The following is an 11,752-nucleotide window of genomic DNA, read 5'->3' on the forward strand; positions in this document are numbered from 1 at the left end:
AAGCACTCTAAGAAACTTCATTCAAATTCCAGTCTTGTATTAGCTTACTTAACAACAAAACAAATTTACTTAATTAACTTTAATCTAAATTTAGTTAATCCTGGCCATGAATAAAATTTTTTTCCTCAATAAAATGTAATTCCATTCCTCATACCTTCTTTACTGAAAACACACATTCTACTTTCCTACTGTATACTGAAATGTTTCCGTATTATTTCTATTAGCTTTAATTACATGTTTAAATTAGAATCCTCAACTCTTAAAAACATTAATTTCTAGTGAAAGCTAAGAAGTAAGCAATTATGAACTGTCTTTTACATTAACATTCTGTTGTTTGGTGAACATAAATATCAGTGATAATTTCTAAAAACATTTGTTTTCTTATAGAGAACATCCCAGGGTGGCCCCAAACATATTCATTAATAGTCCTAAATACCTTTAGTTTCTCTGTTTAGTAATTGATGTCTCAGTATCTTATTTTTTTTGGAAATGACCTAGCTATTCAGCAAATTTCCATCACTTAAATGAGCAGAACTCTAGAACTCTAAGTTAACAAATTATCTGGAGAGATCATTTTAAGGAGACATTTCTAAAACATAGTTAATTTTAGAGAGTTTACCCAAAAGCTCTTAATCTCATTTACATTTACTTAAAGTTTTATCATATCAAATTATTTGCCTTGCAACAGATATAATAAGGTCTTATTTGACTTTTATTAGACCTAGGTACAATAAAGTATTATACTTAATGTTGATGACTCTAAAGACATGTCTATATTGATTAGATCAACAAACTTAAACTAACTTTAATACCAGGTATCAACTTAATATTAAATATTTCACAGTTCATGTGAACCTGAAAGTCATTTTGGCCAGTTCTTTTATATTTAATTTGTAAGCAGTTACTTTTAAATTGAGCTCTTTATAAATTCAATTTTGATAATACTTTTCAGAGGTAGAGATATCTCACATGTATAATGTGTACACAGACATATAATATAAACAGGCAAAACTAGAGATCTCATGGCTTCACTTTAAAAAAAACAGTTATGAATTAGGTATTACAATATAAACTTACTGGTTGACAAAGAACAGTTGGAATACATTAAAGTTGCTTGCTCAGATGACTAAGGCTTTACTATTTGTAAAGCTTGGCTGAGGGAGCATTCCCAGTGGTCTGAATTTTAAAACTGCCACTTTGTCCTTTTTTTTTCCACTTGGTTTCAGGTCTTGCCTGATTGAGCTAATTAGGCTCAGTCTCAGGTCCTTATGGCCTATATTTACACTTCTGGTTTGTAGAGGTTTGTAAGAGAAAGACAGTTGCTTTTTGTTCCCCAAAGAATGGGTCTGTCACCTAAAGGATACTAAAAGACTGATTTGCCCAACTTTTCAGTGAGAAGATTTCTAAACAGGAATATACAAGCTCTATGTTCCTAGAACTTTAGAGTTTAATTTATCATGCCTTCAAGGCTTATATAAGGCATTCAGCAAAGACCTTCATTCTGAGTTTACAAGTTAAACCCAGAGTAAAATCACTATTTTTATTTTTATCAGCCCTTGAAAGTTAGTTCCCAGTTTTTACTTTTTTGAATGGCTCAGGTGCCCCTATTGATTTCCTTTAGTATGTTTATTATTTCCTGAGAGGCAGATCTATATGCCCTTTCTTATAATAGTATAACCAAGCAGGACTCTATGGGGTCTTCCTAGAACAGGCCTTTCCCCATATCCTCTGCTTTAGCTCCTCTCTGAGGTACCTAGATAACAGTATTTGGTGCACATTTACTGAGTTGTTTTACAGATGTGAAAACCCCCCACCAAATGGAAGATATTAACTACTTGATGACCATGAGCACATAGCCCCAGGCCTCCTGGAACCTAAAGACTGATAATGTTAATCCTTATGACACTGCCCTGTTACCTCACCATCAGCCAGTCAGAGAACTGTGCATGAGCTGATCACATACCCTGCGACCCACCCGCCACCTGGCTTTTAAAAATGCTTTGCCGAAACCCTTCCAGGAGCTTGGGGTTTTTTAAAAACATGAGCCACCCGTCTCCTTGCATGGCCCTGCGATAAACCTTTCTCTGCTCCAAACTCCAATGTTTCGGTTTGTTTGGCCTCACTGTGTGCCGGGCTTGGCCTCACTGTGCGTCGGACACATGAACTTGCACTAACAATTGTAGCGAGCCAGCCAGGAGTCCAGGCTGGCAGGGAGATCCTGGCCAGGGGCAGCCCCTTCCCTGAGCCCTCAGCAGCTGCCAGAGCCCATTTTTCTCCAGGGATCTCGGAAGGACTGTCCCCGACAGCTGCCAGCTGCCCACAGCACAAGGCTGTTTGGAGCCCAGAAACGTCTGGAGCTGCACTCCACGTTTGATGTCACTGGGGGTGAGTCGCTCCAGCTTGAGTAGGCTGGGAGTTCTCTCCACTTTATTTGGGCTGCTCCCCTTGTGGGAAGTGAGCCACTGGGTCCACTCTCTTTCAAGAGCCAGGCCAGTCTGTTTGGAGGCCTCCGTCTGGGAGTGGAAGTGGAATTTTAGGCTACACCTCCTCTGATTTTCTGTCTGTGCAATCATAGCTTATTTCTTGTTCGTGTTTTTATGTGTATCATTTTGAGCTACTCATGGTCCATTCTCTTTTGGGAGGCAGGCCACTCTGGAGGCCTCCGTCTGGGAATGGAAGTAGAATTTCTGGGCTACATCTCATCTGATCCTTTGTTTGTGGGACCATGTTTGTTGTTTGTATGTGTGTTAGTACTTGCATTGGCCAGTTGAGGCGTCTTTGGTGAATAATGGGGCTTGTGTCTGATGACACCAGGGTATCCTTCCTTATTGCATTGGTTTCGCCTGTGGTGGAATCTTGGTTGGGATTTTCCCTTTTGGACTAGCCTTGGTCACTCATTCAGCTTTATCTCTGATGGAGCATTGGTTGGGGTTCTCCCCTTTTGGACTGATGGGACATTGGTTGGGAATCTTCCTTTTAGGGGCTAGAGAACTGTGACCTTGAGAGACTGATTTCAATTGTTGTTTGCTTGATATTTGATAACATGGGCCATGAATAATTAAGTATGGTTGATCAGACCTCTGTTCCATCATATAGTCCCCCGGTGTATTTTTGCAAAACTAGGAGATCTTTAGCTATGCTCCCATAAATGAAAGAAAATGCCTGAATACTCCCTGAGATCTAGAGACCAAAGGCCCCTAATGGCTTGGCCATTACATCAAGGTGGGTCTTTTGCAATTACTTTTATCTTGGGGGGGTGGTTTCTGTGTATATGAATGAGTGTCTCATACCTGAGTCTAAATCCCTTTCTCTCTTCCTGGTTTTGCTGAAAGTGGGGCATGCAAATGTGAGTGGATGATTACTGTTATTTGTTTGTTTAAACTGAAATGGATATTTGGGAACTGGAAAAAAGAAAGTTCCCTGAAAATAACCCAAGATGGCTAGGTTTGTATAAGCAGTTAGAGGAGGAATTTGCATTTCTCTTCCTGTGCCTTTGAGATGTAAATGATCTACCTGGGCTCTCTGGAGCTTATCTAATCAATCTGTGTTGCTTGGAACTGAAGGGAAAAAAGAGAATGCAGGAATAACATTAAAAAAAAAAAAAAAAAAAAAAAAACCTCAACCTCAAAACTGCTGGGAATGCTCCCTCAACCAAACTTTAATTCATAAGCTTCTTTAAGGGTTCATCAAGAAGAAATAGTAAAGCTTTAGTCACCTGAGCAAGCAACTTCAATGTATGCCAACTGTTCTTTGTAAGCTAGTAAGTTTATATTGTAATACCCAATTCATAACTGAGTTTGCTTTGTTTTTATTCAAACAGAAAGTCACAAAAATTATAATCATCCTCATCAGTTCACTCAGTCCCATGTAATTAATTTTTTTTTTCATCTTGATCTTTTGTTAGCACTTTTATGAGTTCCATCAGTTTTCCATTAGAGTTGTGAAAATGCTTATTCATTCAGTTCAGCAGTACAGTCAGTTACCAGAAACCTGTACTTGTCAGAGTCTTTTCCATGAATTCCTTGAAGATGAAACCCTTTTATAGGAACATTTTTGCAAAAGCATCAGAGTACACCCAGAACTGTCTGTAAATGACAAAAGACTTAAAAATGACCACGGTTAAAGATTTGATGAAAGTTCATAATAATGCAATTGACAAGGAAATTTAGTTATTTCTGAGATATACATTTTAAAGTAATAACTAGAATTATGACTTATAAAATTATACCAGAACATATAAGAGTTTTAGAAATTTCATGTAATGTCTGAAACATTTATAGTAACATATTTCCATACAAATAACCCAAAGAAAGTTTAGTTTTGTTTATTTTTGTTTGTTTGTTTTTTTATACTGCAGGTTCTTATTAGTCATCAATTTTATACACATCAGTGTATACATGTCAATCCCAGTCGCCCAATTCAGCACACCACCATCCCCACCCCACCGCGGTTTTCCCCCCTTGGTGTCCATACGTTGGTTCTTTACATCTGTGTCTCAATTTCTGCCCTGCAAACCGGTTAATCTGTACCATTTTTCTAGGTTCCACATACATGCATTAATATACGATATTTGTTTTTCTCTTTCTGACTTACTTCACTCTGTATGACAGTCTCTAGATCCATCCACGTCTCAACAAATGACTCAATTTCGTTCCTTTTTATGGCTGAGTAATATTCCATTGTATATATGTACCACGTCCTCTTTATCCATTCGTCTGTTGATGGGCATTTAGGTTGCTTCCAGGACGTGGCTATTGGAATTAGTGCTGCAGTGAACATTGGGGTGCATGTGTCTTTTTGAATTACGGTTTTCTCTGGGTATATGCCCAGTAGTGGGATTGCTGGATCATATGGTAATTCTATTTTTAGTTTTATAAGGAACCTCCATACTGTTCTCCATAGTGGCTGTATCAACTTACATTCCCACCAACAGTGCAAGAGGGTTCCCTTTTCTCCACACCCTCTCCAGCATTTGTTGTTTGTAGATTTTCTGATGCTGCCCATTGTAACTGGTGTGAGGTGATACCTCATTGTAGTTTTGATTTGCATTTCTCTAATAATTAGTGATGTTGAGCAGCTTTTCATGTGCTTCTTGGCCATCTGTATGTCTTCTTTGGAGAAATGTCTATTTAGGTCTTCTGCCCATTTTTGGATTGGGGTGTTTGTTTCTTTAATATTGAGCTGCATGAGCTGTTTATATATTTTGGAAGTTAATCCTTTGTCTGTTGATTCGTTTGCAAATATTTTCTCCCAGTCTGAGGGTTGTCTTTTCGTCTTGTTTATGGTTTCCTTTGCTGTGCAAAAGCTTTGAAGTTTCATTAGGTCCCATTTGTTTATTTTTGTTTTTATTTCCATTACTCTAGGAAGAGGATCAAAAAAGATCTTGCTGTGGTTTATGTCAAAGAGTGTTCTTCCTATGTTTTCCTCTAAGACTTTTATAGTGTCCAGTCTTACATTTAGGTTTCTAATCCATTTTGAGTTTATTTTTGTGTATGGTGTTAGGGAGTGTTCTAATTTCATTCTTTTACATGTAGCTGTCCAGTTTTCCCAGTACCACTTATTGAAGAGACTGTCTTTTCTCCATTGTATATCTTTGCCTCCTTTGTCATAGATTAGTTGACCATAGGTGCGTCGGTTTATCTCTGGGCTTTCTATCTTGTTCCATTGATCTATGTTTCTGTTTTTGTGCCAGTACCATATTGTCTTGATTACTGTAGCTTTGTAGTATAGTCTGAAGTCAGGGAGTCTGATTCCTCCAGCTTCGTTTTTTTCCCTCAAGACCGCTTTGGCTATTCGGGGTCTTTTGTGTCTTCATACAAATTTTAAGATGATTTGTTCTAGTTCCGTAAAAAATGCCATTTGTAATTTGATAGGGATTGCATTGAATCTGCAGATTGCTTTGGGTAGTACAGTCATTTTCACAATATTGATTCTTCCAATCCAAGAACATGGTGTATGTCTCCATCTGTTGGTATCATCTTTAATTTCTTTCATCAGTGTCTTATAGTTTTCTGCATACAGGTCTTTTGTCTCCCTAGGTAGGTGTATTCCTAGATATTTTATTCTTTTTGTTGCAATGGTAAATGGGAGTGTTTCCATAACTTCTCTTTCAGATTTTTCATCATTAGTGTATAGGAATGCAAGAGATTTCTGTGCATTAATTTTTTATCCTGCAACTTTACCAAATTCACTGATTAGCTCTAGTAGTTTTCAGGTGGCATTTTTAGGATTCTCTATGTATAGTATCATGTCATCAGCAAACAGTGACAGTTTTACTTCTTTTCCAATTTGTATTCCTTTTATTTCTTTTTCTTCTCTGATTGCCATGGCTAGGACTTCAAAACTATGTTGAATAATGGTGGTGAGAGTGGACATCCTTGTCTCGTTCCTGATCTTAGAGGAAATGCTTTCAGTTTTTCACCATTGAGAATGATGTTTGCTGTGGGTTTGTTGTATATGGCCTTTATTATGTTGAGGTAGGTTCCCTCTATGCCCACTTTCTGGAGAGTTTTTATCATAAATGGGTGTTGAATTTTGTCAAAAGCTTTTTCTGCATCTATTGAGATGATCATATGGTTTTTATTCTTCAATTTGTTAATATGGTGTATCACATTGATTGATTTGCGTATACTGAAGAATCCTTGCATCCCTGGGAGAAATCCCACTTGATCATGGTGTATGATGCTTTTAATGTGTTGTTGGATTCTGTTTGCTAGTATTTTGTTGAGGATTTTTGCATCTATATTCATCAGTGATATTGGTCTGTAATTTTCTTTTTTTGTAGTATCTTTGTCTGGTTTTCGTATCAGGGTAATGGTGGCCTCTTAGAATGAGTTTGGGAGTGTTCCTTCCTCTGCAATTTTTGGAAGAGTTTGAGAAGGATGGGTGTTAGCGCTTCTCTAAATGTTTGATAGAATTCACCTGTGAAGCCATCTGGTCCTGGACTTTAGTTTGTTGGAAGATTTTTAATCACAGTTTCAATTTCATTACTTGTGATTGGTCTGTTCATATTTTCTGTTTCTTCCTGGTTCAGTCTTGGAAGGTTATGCCTTTCTGAGAATTTGTCCATTCCTTCCAGCTTGTCCATTTTATTGGCATAGAGTTGCTCGTAGTAGTCTCTTAGGATGCTTTGTATTTCTGCGGTGTCTGTTGTAGCTTCTCCTTTTTCATTTCTAATTTTATTGATTTGAGTCCTCTCCCTCTTTTTCTTGATGAGTCTGGCTAATGGCTTATCAATTTTGCTTATCTTCTCAAAGAACCAGCTTTTAGTTTTATTGATCTTTGCTTTTGTTTTCTTTGTTTCTATTTCATTTATTTCTGCTGTGATCTTTATGATTGTTTTCCTTCTGCTAACTTTGGGTTTTGTTTGTTCTTCTTTCTCTAGTTCCTTTAGATGTAAGGTTAGATTGTTTACTTGAGATTTTTCTTGTTTCTTGAGGTAGGCTTGTATAGCTATAAACTTCCCTCTTAGAACTGCTTTTGCTGCATCCCATAGGTTTTGGATCGTTGTGTTTTCATTGTCATTTGTCTCTAGGTATTTTTTGATTTCCTCTTTGATTTCTTCAGTGATCTCTTGGTTATTTAGTAACGTATTGTTTAGCCTCCATGTGTTTGTGTTTTTTACGTTTTTTTCCCTGTAATTCATTTCTAATCTCATAGCGTTGTGGTCAGAAAAGATGCTTGATATGATTTCAGTTTTCCTAAATTTACTGAGACTTGATTTGTGACCCAAGATGCGATCTATCCTGGAGAATGTTCCGTGTGCACTTGAGAAGAAAGTGTAATCTGCTGTTTTTGGATGGAATGTCCTCTAAATATCAATTAAATCTATCTGGTCTATTGTGTCATTTAAAGCTTCTGTTTCCTTATTTATTTTCATTGTGGATGATCTGTCCATTGGTGTAAGTGAGGTGTTAAAGTCCCCCACTATTATTGTGTTACTGTCGATTTCCTTTTATAGCTGTTAGCAGTTGCCTTATGTATTGAGGTGCTCCTATGTTGGGTGCATATATATTTATACTTGTTATATCTTCTTCTTGGATTGATCCCTTGATCATTATGTAGTGTCCTTCCTTGTCTCTTGTAACATTCTTTATTTTAAAGTCTATTTTATCTGATATGAGTATAGCTACTCCAGCTTTCTTTTGATTTCCATTTGCATGGAATATCTTTTTCCATCCCCTCACTTTCAGTCTGAATGTGTCCCTAGGTCTGAAGTGGGTCTCTTGTAGATAGCATATATATGGGTCTTCTTTTTGTATCCATTCAGCAAGCCTGTGTCTTTTGGTTGGAGCATTTAATCCATTCACGTTTAAGGTAATTATCGATATGTATGTTCCTATGACCATTTTCTTAATTCTTTTGGGTTTGTTTTTGTATGTCCTTTTCTTCTCTTGTGTTTCCCACTTAGAGAAGTTCCTTTGGCATTTGTTGTAGAGCTGGTTTGGTGGTGCTGAATTCTCTTAGCTGTTGCTTGTCTGTAAAGCTTTTGATTTCTCCATCGAATATGAATGAGATCCTTCCCGGGTAGAGTAATCTTGGTTGTAGGTTCTTCCCTTTCATCACTTTAAGTATATCATGCCACTCCCTTCTGGCTTGTAGAGTTTTTGCTGAGAAATCAGCTGTTAACCTTATGGGAGTTCCCTTGTTTGTTATTTGTCATTTTTCCCTTGCTGCTTTCAGTAATATTTCTTTGTCTTAATTTTTACCAATTTGATTACTATGTGTCTCGGCGTGTTTCTCCTTGGGTTTATCCTGTATGGGACTCCCTGTGCTTCCTGGACTTGGGTGGCTATTTCCTTTCCCATGTTAGGGAAGTTTTTGACTATAATCTCTTCAAGTATTTTCTCTGGTCCTTTCTCTCTCTCTTCTCCTTCTGGGACCCCTATAATGCGAATGTTGTTGCATTTAATGTTGTCCCAGAGGTCTCTTAGGCTGTCTTCATTTCTTTTCATTCTTTTTTCTTTATTCTGTTCCGCAGCAGTGAATTCCACCATTCTGTCTTCCAGGTCACTTATCCGTTCTTCTGCCTCAGTTATTCTGCTATTGATTCCTTCTAGTGTAGTTTTCATTTCAGTTATTGTATTGTTCATCTCTGTTTGTTTGTTCTTTAATTCTTCTAGGTCTTTGTTAAACATTTCTTGCATCTTCTCGATCTTTGCCTCCATTCTTTTTCCAAGGTCCTGGATCATCTTCACTATCATTATTCTGAATTCTTTTTCTGGAAGGTTGCCTATCTCCACTTCATTTAGTTGTTTTTCTGGGGTTTTATCTTGTTCCTTCATCTGGTACATAGCCCTCTGCCTTTTCATCTTGTCTGTCTTTCTGTGAATGTGGTTTTTGTTCCACAGGTTGCAGGATTGTAGTTCTTCTTGCTTCTGCATAACTGAGTTTTTTTAAGTGATGCTGTGAGATCTCTAGTATTGTTTGTTTATATGGTTTTGTACACACTATACATATGAGATATCTCTACCTCTGGAAAGTATTGTCAAAATTGAATTTATAAAGCGCTCTATTTAATTGACTTAAGAGTAAGTGCTTACAAATTAAATATAAAAGGAGCTAGACAAAATGAGTTTCAAGTTCACATGAACAGGGAAATACTCTATTAATAACTGGTATTAAGGTTAGTTTAAGTTTGTTGATCTAATTGATATGCACATGTCTTTAGAGTCATCAATATTAAGTATTATACTTTTACTGCACCTAGGTTTAATAGAAATTAAATAAAATCTTGTTACAGCTGTTGGAAATTTGTCAGCAAGAAAAGTAACTTGGTATGATGGAATTTTTGAGTGAATTAAATGCAACTGAGATAAGAGCTTTTAGGTAAACTCTATAAGAATAATTATATTCTGAAAATTATCTAAAATAGTCTCTCCAGATTTTGGTAACAATTACTTGCCTCTTGGTTTTCACTAGAAATTAAGGTTTTTAAGAGTTGAGGATTCTAATTTAAACATGTAATTAAAACTACTAAAAACAATAAAGGAGATGTTTCACCATACAGTAGGAAAGTGGGATATGTGTTTTGAGTAAAAAAGGAGTTTTATGCATGGTCGGGCTGTGATTAGATTAAACTTAATTGGGTAAATGGATTTTGTTATTAAAAATTGGGAATTCCCTGGCAGTCCAGTGGTTAGGCACCTTCCCTGCTGGGGCCCAGGTTTGATCTTTGGGGAACTGAAATCCCTCAAGCCTCGTAAGGCGGCAAAAAAAAGAAAACAAAAATAACTGAGGAGCTCCCATGGGGTCCACACCCTCCACACCATCACTGCCTCCCGCCTCCCATGCCAGGTCCAGAAAGGGGCACAAGGTAGGGGGGGCATCTGGAGAGGGCCTGCAGATGCCCCTGGGCCAAGCGGCCCCAGGGAACATGGGTGTGCTCCAGGCCAGACTGTGCCCAGGCCTCACCCAGGACATGGTCCACCTTCTGCGGAGCTGTGGGATGAAGACAGTGATGGATCTGGTTTCTGCAGACCTGGAGGAGGTAGCCCAGAAATGTGGCTTGTCTTATAAGGCCCAGTCACCCTGAGGCCGGTGCTGCCGGCTCAGTTCTCAGCTTTCCCCTTCAGTGGCACTGATCTGTAGGAGGAACTGAAGACCTCCACTGCCATCCTGTCCACTGGCATTGGAAGCCTGGACAACTGCTCGATGCTGGTCTCTATACTGGAGAAGTGACTGGAATTGTAGGAGGCCCAGGTAGCGGCAAAACCCAGGTATGTCTTTGTGTGGCTGCAAATGTGGCCCATGGCCTGCAGCACAACGTCCTATACGTCGGTTCCAGTGGAGGCCTCACAGCCTCCTGCATCCTCCAGCTGCTTTAGGCCAGGACTCCAGATGAGGAGGAGCAGGCAGGAGCTCTCCAGAGGATCCAGGTGGTGCATGCGTTTGACACCTTCCAGATGCTGGATGTGCTATAGGACTTACGAGGCGCTGGGGCCCAGCAGGTGAGCAGTTCTTCAGGGACTCTGAAGGTGGTGGTTGCGGACTCAGTCACTGCGGTGGTCGCCCCACTTCTGGGAGGTCAGCAGAGGAAGGCTTGGCCTTGACGATGCAGCTGGCCCCAAGCTGAAGACCATGGCCCGGGACCTCAGTGTGACAGTGGTGGTGACCAACCACATGACCCGATATAGGGACAGCAGGAAGCTCAAACCTGCCCTCGGATGCTCCTGGAGCTTTGTGCCCAGCACCTGGCTTCTCCTGGACATCAGTCAAGGTGCAGGAGCATCAGGCAGACGGCACCTGGCATGTCTGACCAAATCTCCTCGTCTGCCAACAGGTTTCCAGAAGATGGTGGACATAGGGTCCTGGGGGAACCCAGAGCAGAGCCCAACGTACAGGGAGATCACATATGACTGTGATGTTGATTGGGAAAGAGAGAGGCATCAAGGTCCCCAGCTCTCCTGCACAGTAATGTCTACTGTTCACTGCCGGCAGCCCTTGGGGCTGCAGAGAAACTCTCGGGCTGGGCAACCATCTCAGCCCTCAGCTCCTCTCTTGGAAACACAGCACTACTGGCAAGAGAGTATAATATTGTGGAAGGACCCAGAAATTCATGCTGGTTCCAGGTTTTCTTCCCTTGTTTCTACCACGTGCGTTTCCAGCAGGAGCTGAGTTCACTCTGGCTTGGGCATCTCTGAAGAGGCACGCTAGTGACTGGACTGATAACCCTGTGTGTCACCATCCTAACACAGTGACTGAGCCTGAGGCCTCTAGCTTATCTTTGCTTCCCTTCTTCTTCATTTTTTTA

The 11,752-nt window shown here is 39.5% G+C and overlaps 1 pseudogene across 1 annotated transcript; it reads left to right on the forward strand.

The window, feature by feature from the left end:
* The first annotated feature begins 10,218 nt into the window (after positions 1 to 10,218).
* Positions 10,219 to 11,357, forward strand: LOC309621222 (DNA repair protein RAD51 homolog 4 pseudogene; annotated as a pseudogene). Its single transcript has one exon. The product of its transcript is annotated as a DNA repair protein RAD51 homolog 4 pseudogene (transcript).
* Positions 11,358 to 11,752: the final 395 nt, after the last annotated feature.

Source organism: Balaenoptera borealis (assembly GCF_965194805.1).
Source record: "Balaenoptera borealis genome assembly, chromosome: X".
Classification (NCBI taxonomy): Eukaryota; Metazoa; Chordata; class Mammalia; order Artiodactyla; family Balaenopteridae; genus Balaenoptera; species Balaenoptera borealis.